Source organism: Falco naumanni, chromosome W, assembly GCF_017639655.2.
Source record: "Falco naumanni isolate bFalNau1 chromosome W, bFalNau1.pat, whole genome shotgun sequence".
In the NCBI taxonomy this organism is placed as follows: Eukaryota; Metazoa; Chordata; class Aves; order Falconiformes; family Falconidae; genus Falco; species Falco naumanni.
In genome coordinates, this window is record NC_054079.1 from 18,407,687 (window position 1) to 18,422,148 (window position 14,462).

Genomic DNA, 14,462 nt, shown 5'->3' on the forward strand with positions numbered 1-14,462 from the left:
AAAGTGGCTTCTGGGGAGAAAGATAACAGCAGGATCGCCAAGGGCTAACTGCAGCAACGTGCCCACCTCACCACAGCACAGGGCAAGGCCAACTTAAAGTTTGAAAGAAACTTATTTTTGTAGTCAGAATGCAAATACAACTGTGAGCCAATTCCCTGACTCCAGAGGTAGCGGGCAGCCCAGGGCCTGCTGAGCTCCCTTGCACGGCAGCAGGCTGCACCCCAGGGGCTCCCCTTGAGCAGGGACCCTCCCAGGGGAGCTCCTGGAGGCTGAGAGATCCCTTGCCTTGCCACAACAGATCCTCCGTAGGTGATTAAAGGCATGCTAAACTTGGAAATCTTACCAAAGTGATATAAAGGACTGATGGTGCACATATAATCTGTTACAAACATAAACCGTTGACCAAGTCTGGGACTAAGTCTGGATCCAGCTGCACGTAAACTCCCCTGCGGGAAGTGGTTTAATGCAGGGGGGTCCTTTCTGAACCTCATGACCCAACAGGAGGGTCTCCCTGACAGTTCTGTCTGACCCCGTCCTCTGTGCAGTAAATAATCAAGTGTACCTTGCTGTCAAACCTCGTTAAACTGCTGTTGCATTTACTATCAAACTTCATTAAATCTCTGTTTTCTATCAGAAAACGTATTGCTGCTTCTCTTTTATGAGTGAAGTGCATCACTCCATCCACAACACCCATGGAAACACAGAAGGGATGAAACCCACGACTCTTAGATACTAAAACACAGTGGAGAGCCCAGAGCTCAGCTCTCAACGTGAAAATGGGAACATAACCTCCTCTCCAGCACATGGGATGCCTAGAGGCAGGGTGCATGAAGACCTCGCATCCTCATGGTGGAAGCATGTGAGGACTGAATCGGCCCTTCTTCTGCAAGGGATTCCCAGTGTTTTATTGTAAAACTCATGGTTAGGAAGATGAAAACACTGAAGATGCTGTGTCTTTTGCAAAGTTCAGATTAGTCAGATTTTGGATATTAGGAGCTCCCAAATGCCCCTCACCCCATGCTGTATGCAGAACATTGAAATTATTAGTGCAATGATGCACTCTTGTGCAGTATTTTTTATTATTGGCAAATTTCTTTATGTAACTTAAGTAATAATGAAGAGAATAACAAGTTTTCATTGATTATGTGTCTGTACCAGCCAGCGAGGTTGCACTAGGGTTGATGACCAGCATTTTCAGAGCAGTAAATAACTTCTTTTTACTGCATGGGAAAGTAAAGAGACAAGCTCAGAGTGACTGAGGTGGCCAGCCTACAGCTGGGGCTGTAGCCCAACCTCACTGGTTTCCTCCAGTTGTGACACTGAGCTCTTCCTTCTCCAAAAAAGCTAAATTTGTAGCAGACCAAGAAGCCCTGCTGCTAGTTACCAACCTACATGCCTGCACAAGTCAAAACCATCCTTGACTTGGTGCTTTGGTGACAAATAATCCCATCAGCATCCTATGGTGTCTCCTCCCTGGTCTCACCTGCTTTAATAGCACAAATTAATTTAATCCAACAGTACTTCAGCTGTAACCCAGTGACATGCAACCATTAGCTGATAAAATAGAAATACTCACCTCTTGGAGCATCCTGGGAGCTTTGCTTTTCTCAGTGGTAGGTTGGTGACTATAAGATCGGGACAGCCTGTCCCTAGGTAACCATGGCATGGCTTCCAGATAGCAATAGCCAAAATCAGCCCAACACCAAGTTCACGCTCACTGATGCCAGGCAGGCCAGAATCTGGGAAATGAGACATGAAAACTTATTCGCTACCAGTTATGGTGTGAATATGCATTTTGTGCTGCAAAGGCCACACACCAAGCTGTGCTCCCATGCGTACTTTGCTCATATTGCATAGACCTTCCCAGCAGCAGAATGTAGCTTTCATTATGTAAATTTAATTATTTAACATTACGTTATTTTATGGCTTGAGCAGCTTTCCCAAATAAACCTGTATTGCCTCTGCATGACGCAAAGTCTGTGATAAATAAAAAGGTGGGTAGATGTCCTCAGGGTTGGGGGGTTCCAGGCAGGAAGCAGGGATGGTGCAGCAAAGCCCCAGGCAGGTTGGCTGAAACAATCATTGAGTTCCCCTTTAGAGTTTGAATCTATAGATGGAAGATATACAAGGACAACTCTGAAATGTTCTTCAAAACTAGTCCCAAATAGTGTGATATCTTGATTCACTTCCAGCAGCTCCCACAGCAGTAGAAGTAGTATTTTTTCTGGGGTTTGGGGTTTTTTAAATTTAGTTTCACTGATCTTGATAGAATCATTACAGAGAAAATTATCCCAGGAATAAAGTAAAATGGTCAGAGCCCGTCCCTAAATTTTCTCTATAAGCAGAAAATAAATGCAGAAACCCAAAGCAATGCCTTGGAGAGTCAAACCCCTCCTGAGCTCGGTTTAATTCCCTTACTTCAGAGATGCTACTCATGCTGCACTGCAGCCTCAGAGAGTGGACAGTCACACTCCAAGTTTCCCTGTGTAATCATGTTTAAATCCTCATTGCTTCCATGCATACTTCAGTGTTATTTATATTGGTTTAACGATCCATTAAGCAAATACTGTACTTTGGGAAGTGCTACTTTGCTTATGAACAATTAGTTTCTCCAGTGTTCAGCGGCACTAACCACAAGGAGGAGTACTACAGGGCAGAGCTGGCTTGGAGTAGGGGCTTGGGGCTCTTGGGGGAGTGGGGAAGGGCTTTTGGCAATATTAACATAACCCTTTCTAGTTTTGTGTATTTAAATATAGATTTGGAGGGCATTCAGAAGGGTTTTTTTGTTTATTTTAAAAAGAACTTTCTGTAGGAACCCAGATTAATTGCAATCTGATCACACTCAAGAGGGGATTCTGACCTGGTAGGATTTACTCAACTGGAGCCCAACTCTGTAAATATTTCCAGAGTTTGGATGCTGTGGATGGGCTCCAGTCAGCAAAGCACATACCACTGGCAGACCTCATCTTCCTCTTCACAGACATTGCAAGGTCCAGCCATGCACATTGAAGCACATCCCATAACCATGTGTTTGGCCAAGACATGGCCTTGGCTCCTGTGGTGAACAGCCTGGTTCTCAGCTGTACTCAGCCCTGGGATGGCCATGGGGTGGGGAGGAGCCCACAAATGCCCTCCCAGAAAACCAGAGCTGCGCCAGGACCTTGGGAATGAAGAGCAACAGGTTCACACAAAGAGGGTCTTTGCAGGCAAGCAGCACAATGAAGGAAATCCCAAGGTAAGGGAAGGGATGGGATTTGGGCCACTACCCTTCACAGGCAGATTTTCAGCCAGATCAGCGATGAGATGTAACAGGTACAGTGCTGCCTTGCAAGCCCATCAGTTCAACCCATAATTTAATTCTTTTAAAAATTTTAGGTGTTTTTTTTTTAATGTTTATATGGTCTTCAGTTGGGCAGTTGAGCTTGTTTTATCTTTCCAGTTTGCTGTACGCATCAGGTGAGCCTCAGCTCAAGGGAGCAGGGTGAAAAGGAACCAGAACATATAGGCGGGCAGAAACCAGCCCATGGCAAGGAAGTAGATGGGGAGGATTTGGGGACATCAGGGGACCAAGGGGCCTCCCCTGATCCTGGCAGCATTTGGGGCTATGAGACCCCACGAGCACTGACACCAGCTCAGGTCTGCAGGAGCCAGGGGACAGGTTTGTGTTCCACCTAATTAAGGTGGCTGGATCTGCCCAAAGTGTGTGCCAGCTCTTTCATGTGCCCATTCACCCTTTACTCCTTTCCAAAGTGGTCTCTTGTATCTTAAGACCTGTCTTATTGTGCTTGGTCTGGCAGAGTGGAAAATTTAATTATAAACTAATTAGTTTCTAAGTTACCAAATATCTTCAAATTACCAGGCATCACCTTTCCCAAAGGGGGAAAACAACATAACTTACCTGTATCCAACATTTGACACTGCTGGAGTCAAGAGCATGGAAACAAAGGATCCCCAATTGCTTATTGTCTTGGCTCAAAGGTTGAGAGTCATTTATGACAAAGCTCTAATTAATAGTTTATTACCCATAAATGACCATAGCTTCTTTTGTTAGCATTTAATATTATTAGCTAAATGTTTGCTTTGAATGCAGAATGAGGTTATCTTTGAAATCAATTTGTTTGGCTTTCCTTGGTCTTCAAGGAAGGCTGCCCTCCAGTCTGTTGCTGCCGTGTTCCCTGAGCCTCAATCTATTGGTATCAGCAGCTTTTCACCTGACACCAAGTCATTGACGTGCTGTTGCTCTGATTACTTGGTCACTGAAAGGTCACATAGATATAAATACCATTTTCCAATTCTTCTCATAAATGGATCAGTAATCCTGCAAAGACCAGCCAGCTCTTTAAGGCTAACGTCAGCAGTGATTCCTGTTCAAATTTAGTTTTTCCAGTTCACACACCACCTGTGGTACTCTGCCAGCATGCAATACCTTTCAAAAGATTATGGTGGGGGTTCTTCCTCCTTGTTTTTTCCCTTTGGTCCTTTGAAAGGCACCAAAAGGAGAGCCCAGGCAGCAGGGTGTGGACACAGCATCTGCCATTGGGATGACGACAAAGCTTCCACTCCCTGGTTGGTTTTGGAAGAGGCTTTGGGTCCAAGTGGCACTCTGTTTTCATGGCACTAGTCCAAAGCATCCTCTATCCTGGCTGGTGACCTGGTAGCAATGGCAGGGACATCCTAAGGGGATTGGGGGAGGGAAAGGGCAGGAGGGGCTTCACATTGAGCAGTGTGATACCCAGTGGATGCTTTTGACTTTTCCTTATGTCTCTGCACAGTCATTTCAGAGTTTAAGGCACTTACAGATGGGCATTCTATAGAACAGGCTGGTGGAGATGCTGCTGATTCCCATGTGAGACCTCCTGCTGCCATCACAACATGTCATGTGGGAAGGGGCCAGGCAGGGCAGGCTTGGGGGGCAGCCCCTGCCCCAGAGACCTTTCCTATGCTAGATGAATCTCCCAGCTTCCCGTTACTGCCTCAATGCCACTTCTGCATATGGGATCTGCACAGGGTAAGAGGAGAGAAAAATTATTCTAAGCAAAAAAATATATATTTTCTGTGCTTCCCCCATCATTCTTTTTCATGTAACTTCATCTCACTTCTTGCCACAGTATCTATTTGTCTAGTGCTGAATATGCTACAGGGTAGCAGTGACAACACTCATCACTGCAGATGAACAGCAGATTTTTCCATTCTCTAGCAATCATAAAAAGATAACCTAATGGGAAGTATAAAAGCAAAAAGTATTAATAAGTTTAAAACTTCAATTGGGGGTCAAACTTTTTTCAACTGGAGCATTTAAAAGTTTTGCCCAACAATTAAATTTAAAGTAAAAAATATTTTGAATAGAAAAAGTTATTTTGCTTTGAGAGCATACCTTTGAGATATTCCTTAAACATTTCTTAAATTCCTTACATTTTTTTAAATCCCCTTCCTGTGACTCAAGAAGTTTGGCAAAAGAAATGTTAAAAATCACAGAAGCGGGGTTATTCCTCAACAAGAGTTTCAGTTAAGAAAGTTACCCCTCGTTTCCTTTAACACAACATGCTGTGGATGGCTGTAACTCCATGGCACATGGGAAGATCCATGTCCTTGCCTGTTCCAGCAAGCCCTGGGGAGATGCTGGTGGGATGGCCAGGAAATGCTATTTGTGTTAAACAAAGGCGCCTGCTCCAAACTGCGGTCACTGGTGTGTCTCACTCCTTTCCCTGAGACATGCTTTGGTACCAACATTTCTCTTGTTATTGAGTGCTTCTGTCCCTTGCAAAACACCTCCCCAGTTTTGCTTCAGAAGCTCTCACACTTGAATGCCCCATGGTAAACTCCCAGGTTCTCCATTACATCCATGTCCCACTGTCACTCTGACGCCTCTAGCCACCACCAGAAGTAGTGCCCGCGGCTGAAGGGACTGTGGCCAGATCCAGCACCACTTGCAGGAGCAACCATGGACATCCAGCCCTCACCACCTGATTTTTGGAGATGCTGATGCTTGGCAGAAGCCACCCTCCAAGCACACGGGGCTCTTGCTGCTCGTCGCATTGTGGCATCCCCAAAAGTGGTACCCAAACCCTGTGCAGCCTTTTCCTCTCCAGGAGGGCACAGAGCTGCCGTTGGGGAGCTCTCCCCAGGACACTGGACATCGGCTTTTGCCACGGGAAGGCCACACCACCAACCCACACTCCACATTTCACAAGTCCCCGGCGCACTAGACAGCCAGCCCGGGCTCTCCCCATTCCCCGTTCTCTGCTGCCATCAGGTGGATGTTTGATTTTATTCAGGTTAAAGCAGCAAAACTGTGTGTTTTCCCTTGGTTTAACTAACCATCTAGGCCACGGGCAGGAGATTCCCCAGCCTTTGGTCATGCAGGCAAAGCCATGGGATCCTGGAGACATAGGAAGATCTCTGTTATTTTCCCCTTTCCCAAGAACAAGCTGATTTTGGAGACCACAACGAGCTGGCCAGCTCTGTTGGGTCTTGGTCTTGTGTCTAAGGTAGTGGTCTGGATCTGACCCCATCTGGGAGACTGGCATTATTTATTGCTCCCCTTAGCCAGCACCTCCCTTGTAAATCCCACCCCAGCAGAGGCAAGATTTTAAGCAGTGACAGGACTTAGCACCAGCACCCACCTTGGCACGACCGCAGGGCCAGATTTCCTCAGATTTGCTCAGGAGTTCTCCAGCGTGGATGCCCAAGATGACACAGGGCAGGGCTCGTCTTGAGCAGGGCACCACAGCGTTTTGGAGATCTTTTGGTGCTGAATGCACCAGAAGTGAAGCTGCAGGCAGAGAAAGAAAAGCAATGCACATTTAATTTCCCAGCCAGCTTTGCTGAGTCATCCAGCAGCCAAAAGCTACCTCAGATAAGGACCATTCCTAACACCACAAATGCATCTTCTTCATGACACACCACATGACTTCTGAGAATTGTTTCAAACTGCAGTGTTTGTAAAGGGTTTTGGCATTGTTTTGCACTTCTCCTGGAAAAGAGTAGCTAATTTAAAAGGTGCAAATCACTATTTTTCATGCCACAACAGCAGCACCAAAAGCCCAGAGTATTATCTCAGTACCGAAATTTGGACTGAGCGTACCTGTGCAGAAAAGCTTTGGTAGTTTGATGGAGGAGTCAGCCAACCAGACCCTGCTGAGAGCCAGAATCTTGCCAGGACTTTTGGTGCCAAAGCAGTATGATGTGAAGTGTCACCTATAACTTGGGCCAACATGTTATTTTTGTACAGTAGTTAGCAACAACGATGCCAACTCATCCAGTCACCTCACATAGGGCTGTTCAAAACAAATACTACATGTGCTGCTTCCTTATCACCTCCAAACACCCACCTCTGCTGTTTTATTCCCTGATCTTCTGTTGAATTTCAACCCCTTCCGCTGCTGGCGAAGTCACTGAGGAGAGTTTTTGCCACCCATCGCATCTCCTCTTGCCAGGCTGCACACTCGCTCCCAGTCTGGCCAGTAGATACTGGTTCACCAGTGCCAGACCAAACAGAAGAGAAATACCAAGCTCACTTTGCAGCAGGGTAGTGGTGCGGATTGTCCTTCTAGGTGGCCCTAGAAGATGAGACAAGATTGAGCATCCTCTGTTAAACACAACCTAAACTGTTGAGTGGGTTCAAAAAGCCATGGGAGGGGAGAGCCTGGAATGATGACAGCATGGGCACAATTGTGCCAATTGAAAAACCACGAGACTTTTAAAATTAGGCAGAAAAAGCCCAAAGCAGCAAATGAGGATATTGAAGAAGGTAGTCTAATTTTTCCCAGTAGATTTTGATCATCTACGAGTTGTCCAAGCACTTCTCTTCCCATCTTGGTGGAAAAGGAGGAACTAGGAAAGCAAAGCGACTGCAGTGCAGGAGCCAGAACCACTTCTCAAAGCACCAGCAGCACCTCTGCTGGGCCACAAGCAGAGCATGGCAAAGGCAACAGGAGAGAGAAAGAGAAGCAGCCACAGAAACTGACTCCTCCTTTCCAGGCATACAAAGTGCTCATGGCCTGAAAGCCCTCCATCAGCTCCTATTTTTCCCCATCTGCCCCTAAAATAAATAGGATGCTCAGGCTTTGACAAAAGACTATCAGCAGAAGGCAAGGTTAAAAAAGCAACAATTCAGCCAGTTAACTGCTATCGCTGTTCCTTCCTATCTCTGCATTCTTGATAAACAAATTCATAACAAGATTTTACTGCTCCGTTCCCCGGAGCAGTCTATTAGTCTGTCGTTCAACATGCACTACCAGTCGAAGCCGAGCTCCCACAATACAATATCCCTTAAGATCTCCTTTGCATTTGCTATGATGTAATTACGCTAATTATCCAGCCGGCTTTAATATCCTCATATTTTCCAGGAGGTTTATGATCAAACCTGTTCCTTTAATTTACTTTCCCTGCCATCGGAGCCAGGGTGTTTTGATGCGCTCTGACACGTGTACATCCCTCTGCAGGCTGTTACGGCTTGTCAAGGCCACAGGGAGCTTAGACATAACTTTGTCACAGCTGACAAGAATTTTAAAAATGATGCCTCCTAACTAGCATTTAGCCAATGTTTGATGGCTTCTCCCATCTATAACATTATGCCAACAATGCCTGTGCATTTCAAGGTTTCTTTTTTTTTTTTTCAGCATAGTAAATTTCCTGGGAAACCTTCACATATTTACCCTTTCACTTGAAATGAAAGCCCTGACTGTTAGATTAACATTTATCTGTGGAAAAAAAACAACAAAACAAATCCAAGAAAACCTAGAAATTTTGGAGGCCAGATCCTTACAGCTAGTATAAACCCAATGCGTATTATAAACCCAATGCAGCGACTAAGAAGCTGGACTTTTGATGGCTGGAATGAATTGCTTTAAGTAATACATATGAAAAATATCATTTGACATTAAAATCTCATTATCTTCCCAACCTTCTGAAATATAGCGTGGTTCAAACCCTACCAGAATGGATGATAGAAAGTCCTGCTCATTCAATGAGTATTAGCTTACTTAGGAATATTTACTTTCATGTTTATAAAGTTTCAGTGCATGTGCTCTGCAGGATATGGGTTTCATTAGCTTTTCCATTTCAAGTTTTGCTGTGTGCTTGCTTTTAAAAAAAAAATAAAATAAAATCTGAATTTTCATGGCTTGGGGCTACCACAAATTTTTCTCCCCGTTAATGTGATTTAAATACCCACACCCACACCCTGTTACTGTTTATCTGAATTACCTCATGTCACTACATGAGAAAAATTATATATTTTTTTAATATTTTATAGATTTATTCGTGGGCCGTGCAGAGGGTTTGCATCGCAAGCTCTGTGTCTCCCTGCAACAGCAGCATTGGAGACATGGAAATGGTGCGGTGACTTCTGCAGAGCCTGGACCAGCATCAGAGCTGCCCATGCCTCAGTGCACGGGTGGATGAAGGTCCATCATACCTCTTTCATTTTCCTCTCAGATACAGAAATACAGCTCCAGCAGACTCTGCAAGCAAGCATCAACGAGCTAACCAGCATTTTCCCTGCGTACAGTTGCTTTTCACCCATGCTGGATCTTACCTTCAAGTGACAATCCCCATCTAACCCCAGCGATTTCCCTATGTCATTAATTCAAAGGGCAGAGGGTCAGCCCTCCCCACCAAAATGCAACCATGAAGCTGCTCAGCCCAACACTGCAACTGCCCTCGGGACTTCAGGGATGAGGATGCCGCTTGGAGAAGATATGGAAGATGACCCATGGTGCATGGGAGAGAAGGAGGTACCTCAGCTCCTTCAACTTGAACGAGAGGACCTGGTGGTGGAGATACCTGGGCAACACGGCAGCAAGCCTCAACACACCCTCTTTGAATTTGCTTGGAGTTACCAAATTCTTACCTTGTAGCAAGTCGCCAATGACCCATCAGAAAGACCTTCAAATGGGAGAAAGTTCCTGACGTGAAGGGTGTGAAAGAGAGCACTGCAGAGGTGTGAGACTTGGGGAAGGGAACGAGATTAATCTCTTGGTTGAATTGGACACTGCCTTAGACAAAAATGTGGATAGATTCTGAAGGAACACTCTTCCCTTGAGAGCTAAATCATGGCAGCCATGAGGAGTCAGGTTCCCTCCATCCTCCCACCACAGGCTGAGCAAGCAGATGAAGGTAACAGATGTCCAACCCACAACCAGGCACAAGGACAAAATGGATCTTACAAGAGCTGAAGGGGAAATCCAGGCTGCTGGCTCCACCAGGTATCCCAGAATAGAAGCTGTAACAGGGGAAAGCTGCTCCTAGGAGACCTCCCTTCACTATCTCTGATCTCCAGTACTACAGGGGAAGAGGAGTTAGCAAGCAAGGAAACCTGTAGGACATCCCAGCTGTGAGGAACAGCATTTTAGATTCAGGATGAATCAAGTGGGCAAATCTCTGGCTCAGGAAGTCAAGGATCATCCCAGATGGATCTCAGGGATCTCAATAACCTTTAGCAGACTGAGGGATGAAGACTCCCTCCAAACTGCTTCACTGACCAGAATCATCACAGCATCATCCTCTTCTTCAGAGCTTCACAAATAGTGAAGCTCAGGGGATCAGCTCCAGGAGAGCTCCGCCACGCAAATCTGCAACTACCTCAGAAAGACCCTGGGCATGAACCTATGAAAAAGCAGGAACACCAACGTTCCTTGGTCACATGAGAAATAAGCAGGCTGGGGTTATTTACATTGGACTAACCCCACATCACATGCCTTTGAACTAATTTCAAAATATATCTCCTACCTGGGGGGGGGGGGGGGGGGGGGGGGGGGGGAAGTGAAATTCCACTCAATCTCCCAGAGCGTTCAAGGACAAGCAGGAGAAGAGCTGCAGAGACAAGCAAATCCTGTTGTCTTCACACCAAACCCACGGGGAAATCGGGACTGCCTGACAGAGGAAAAGGTAATCTTTTTGATACAGCAAACTGTAGTTGACAGACCAGAACGCTTTGCATGAATGCCTTTTAAAAGAGCCCAGAGCTTTAGGGCATGAATGTGAAATTCCTGTGTCTACCAAGACTACACCAAGGCTACTAATGTTGCCTGTGTGAGCTACTCCAACCCGAAAAGATGCTGTTTGCTAACGCTAACCTGGGGAGAGACAGGCTTTTGTTCCCAACCACTGAATGAGTCTTGCTGCAGCATGAATGGTGACCAGGTTTTTGTGGGAAAGTCTGGCAGGAAAGTAAAGAGAATGGAGCTCCATCTAGGAGCACCTGAAGCAAAGCTTATATATGAAACCTCACGTGAAGAGCAAACACCATGTGCCCAAGAGCAACAGACACCATCTGACCACAGTGGCTGGCTGGGACATCAACGGCAGAATTAAGTTCAGCATAGTGGAAACCTTACCCATAAAAGTCAAAGCTGTCTTGCCAGGGAGTCACAAGATGCTCTCACAAACTCCATTCTCACAATACATGATTCCACTCGAGCTTGGCACCCACCCAAGACCACAAGGTCTTACGTGCAAGCACTGTGGGATATTGTCAAAATATGCTTTTATGGCCTTTTCCCAGATTCTAGTTGTCCTAGGCTTTGTGAGACCTCAGGTTTTGTTCAAACCATTTTGTGGGGGAAATGACCCTTCTCAATGACACAGATCAAGAAACTGCTTCCCTAAGCTGTAAGATAATGAGGCCAGAGTTAAATAACAGCACAGATAATTTGTGGGAGACAAGACAGTCCTGTTGTTAGGAAGTAGGGAGGGAAATGAAAACCATGAAGGGGTGCAGAGGTGGCCTGAACTTAATCCAACAGCTTTGAGAAAGAGAAATGTTCACATCCAAACAGAAGTTATTGTGCCGGATCTAACAACGGCTGGAGGACCTCCAGAACTGAATGGCCACGCTATGGGGGGAGATTTTCATGTTATATGAGAAAGGAAAATTCACAGGCAGAAATGTACAGCAGCAGACTTGTAAAAAAAATTTAGTTTTGAAATAGCTGGAAACACATGGGGTGACAATCTCAGGGAGGTTTCCTGACTGGAAAGATGATCAAGGGACCAAACTGTCTCCTTTGCTTTTATTCAACAGTCCCATGTAATCAACACTTTTCCATGTAACATTTCAACTCTGTCAGAAGTGTCTGGCTTTTTTGGTTTTTTTTTAATCCAAAGCTAACGAAATTTGGTTGCTTCTCTTGTGCAGATTGAAAACTATCATCAAGCACTGTTCAACAAAGGCTTTCTTGGTAATTCAACTTCCTTAAAATATTGTAATCAAAGCTACATTATTATTTTTTTTAAAGAGTAATAATTTTCAAAGGATTGAGTTATTCTCAATGCAACGCTAAAGTCAAAGTGCTAATTTGCTTTTGTACTTTTAAACTTCTTCACTCTTAGAAGCACCAGGTTATATTTAAAACCCTGCTAGGCCGTGAAACAGCATGTGTCACTGGTCATTCTCACCCACCTTCTCTGTGAGGTGAGAAGTACACAGACTGTTGATCAGATTGCTTTGGAAACATGCACTGGGTTGATGCCCAAGGTCAAACAAGCTTGTCTTACATAAGGAATCAAGGTCAGTGAGGGTCCTCGGGCCTTGCACAAAGTAGTTTCACCCTTACAGTAAGCAAGGGTGGCTTGTTGTAGTGTCACATCTGCAAATTCCAAGACTACTAACAAAAAAAAATAATCAGTCAACTGATGTAGAACTAGGTTCATAAATATCAACACCTATTTCTCATTATTTTGCCTCTTTGAAGAAGATACTTTCCTATTTCAGCTGGTCAGAAGGGCAACTCCATCTTGAATTACAGTCCGGTCAGCATATCTCCCACCACAGTCTTGTTAACTAAGGACGAGAGCCACCCTGATGAATCTCATCGGGCTGAAAGCAGACCAACTCCACAGCCAAAGGAAGGGGGACACAAAGCAAAAGCAAGTTTCTGTAGTCACATACAAGTCACTTCAAAGTTTCCATGACTCAGAGCTACAGGCTGCCAACGGTGGTACCCCCTCAAAAAAAAACTGTGACTTAGCGAGATCAGCCCGAGGCTGGAAGGCAGGAAGATGCGCGTTTTAATGCTGGTTCCACAAATGCATCATCAGGTAACAGCAACCAAGAAAATCCTCAAGAGTTTAAACTTATTTGGAAGTACGTAGGGTTGACACGCACAAGAAGTACCTGAGGCCTCCAGCAAAACAAGAGCATAAAGTACTACCCACTAACTGTACTTCCATTTGTGCATAGCTACTGTTCATCATACCCTAACTTTGCCTCCCTTGGCACTCCTCCACACAACATTTTAACAGATCATTTTCCCTCTGCTCCATAGCTGTGGAGATTTTGATGCCCATATGGAGAGAATCTGGCATCTCTGCTGTATAAAACCACCCATGCAAGCATCTTTTAAGGCAGTGATGCTGAGAAAAGATCTCTATTTTTCTTTTAACTCCTGAATTATGATCGTGTTACCTTTAGCATATTCAATTATCAGTATTTTGTCCCTTTTTAATCTTTACACTTAGTTCTTTTCTGTGGGAAAGATGCTCTAAGGGACTTGTGATGGAGTTGACATTGCCTTTGCCACATGGATAACAAGGACACAAAATACAAAAAAGATCCCAGACTGCTCAGGGAAAGGCCAGATTTCCTCAACGCCAGCCAGAGCACAGGACATTAAAAAATACCAAAAGAAGAGGAATATAGCTCCTGTACACCTCAAAAGGCACGTCTTGGAAATCATTCATTTTGCAACTGGCTCAATCACAGCTGGGGACGAGTCTCATAGCCAGAGCTTCATGGCTGCAGACACACCAATATTAGCATCCAATAAATAAATTTTGGGTTGAACTGGAACAGCCACCTCAACACCCCATGCCATGGGAAGAAGTCCACCTATACCTCCCTGCCTCCCTGTTGTTTTAATCCAGCTACGTGTTTTCTTAACTAGTTGTCTTTCAATGATTGGGCCTAACATTAAGTCAAAAAAAAGTCAGTTAATCCATTGCCATCTGTCAGTATTTTGTTAGCCACCCAGTTGGATGCAACAGTCCCACTGTGAGCAATTAGCGTGGCCAGTGCTACCTACTGCAGTGCTAATTAACAGCACATTAGTTCTTCTAAACATACACAGATCTTTTGACAGCACCAGACATTTGACACATTTCACCAGGGGAAGGCAGGGTGAGAAGCAACTTTGCTTTACCCTAGGTCAGAGCTTCAACTTCTTAAAATTCTGCTCATCCTCCCAGTGTCATGATAAAACATTCTTTCTGCTCATTTAAGTGTCTCAGCTCTCAGAGCCAGCCTGGGGGAAACACCGGGTAACAAACAAAACCCACAACTTCAGTCACCTTTTTGTTCTCTAACAAAGACAACGCTCAAAGATTTTGACTCCAAATAGTGTCTGCTCATGTATAAACTGCCCACAGCTCTACTGATGACAGGTAGAGCTCAGAGGCTACACACAAGTTATGATCATTCCCATCTAATTATGGTATTACTACAGCAGCAAAGCATCCTGTTA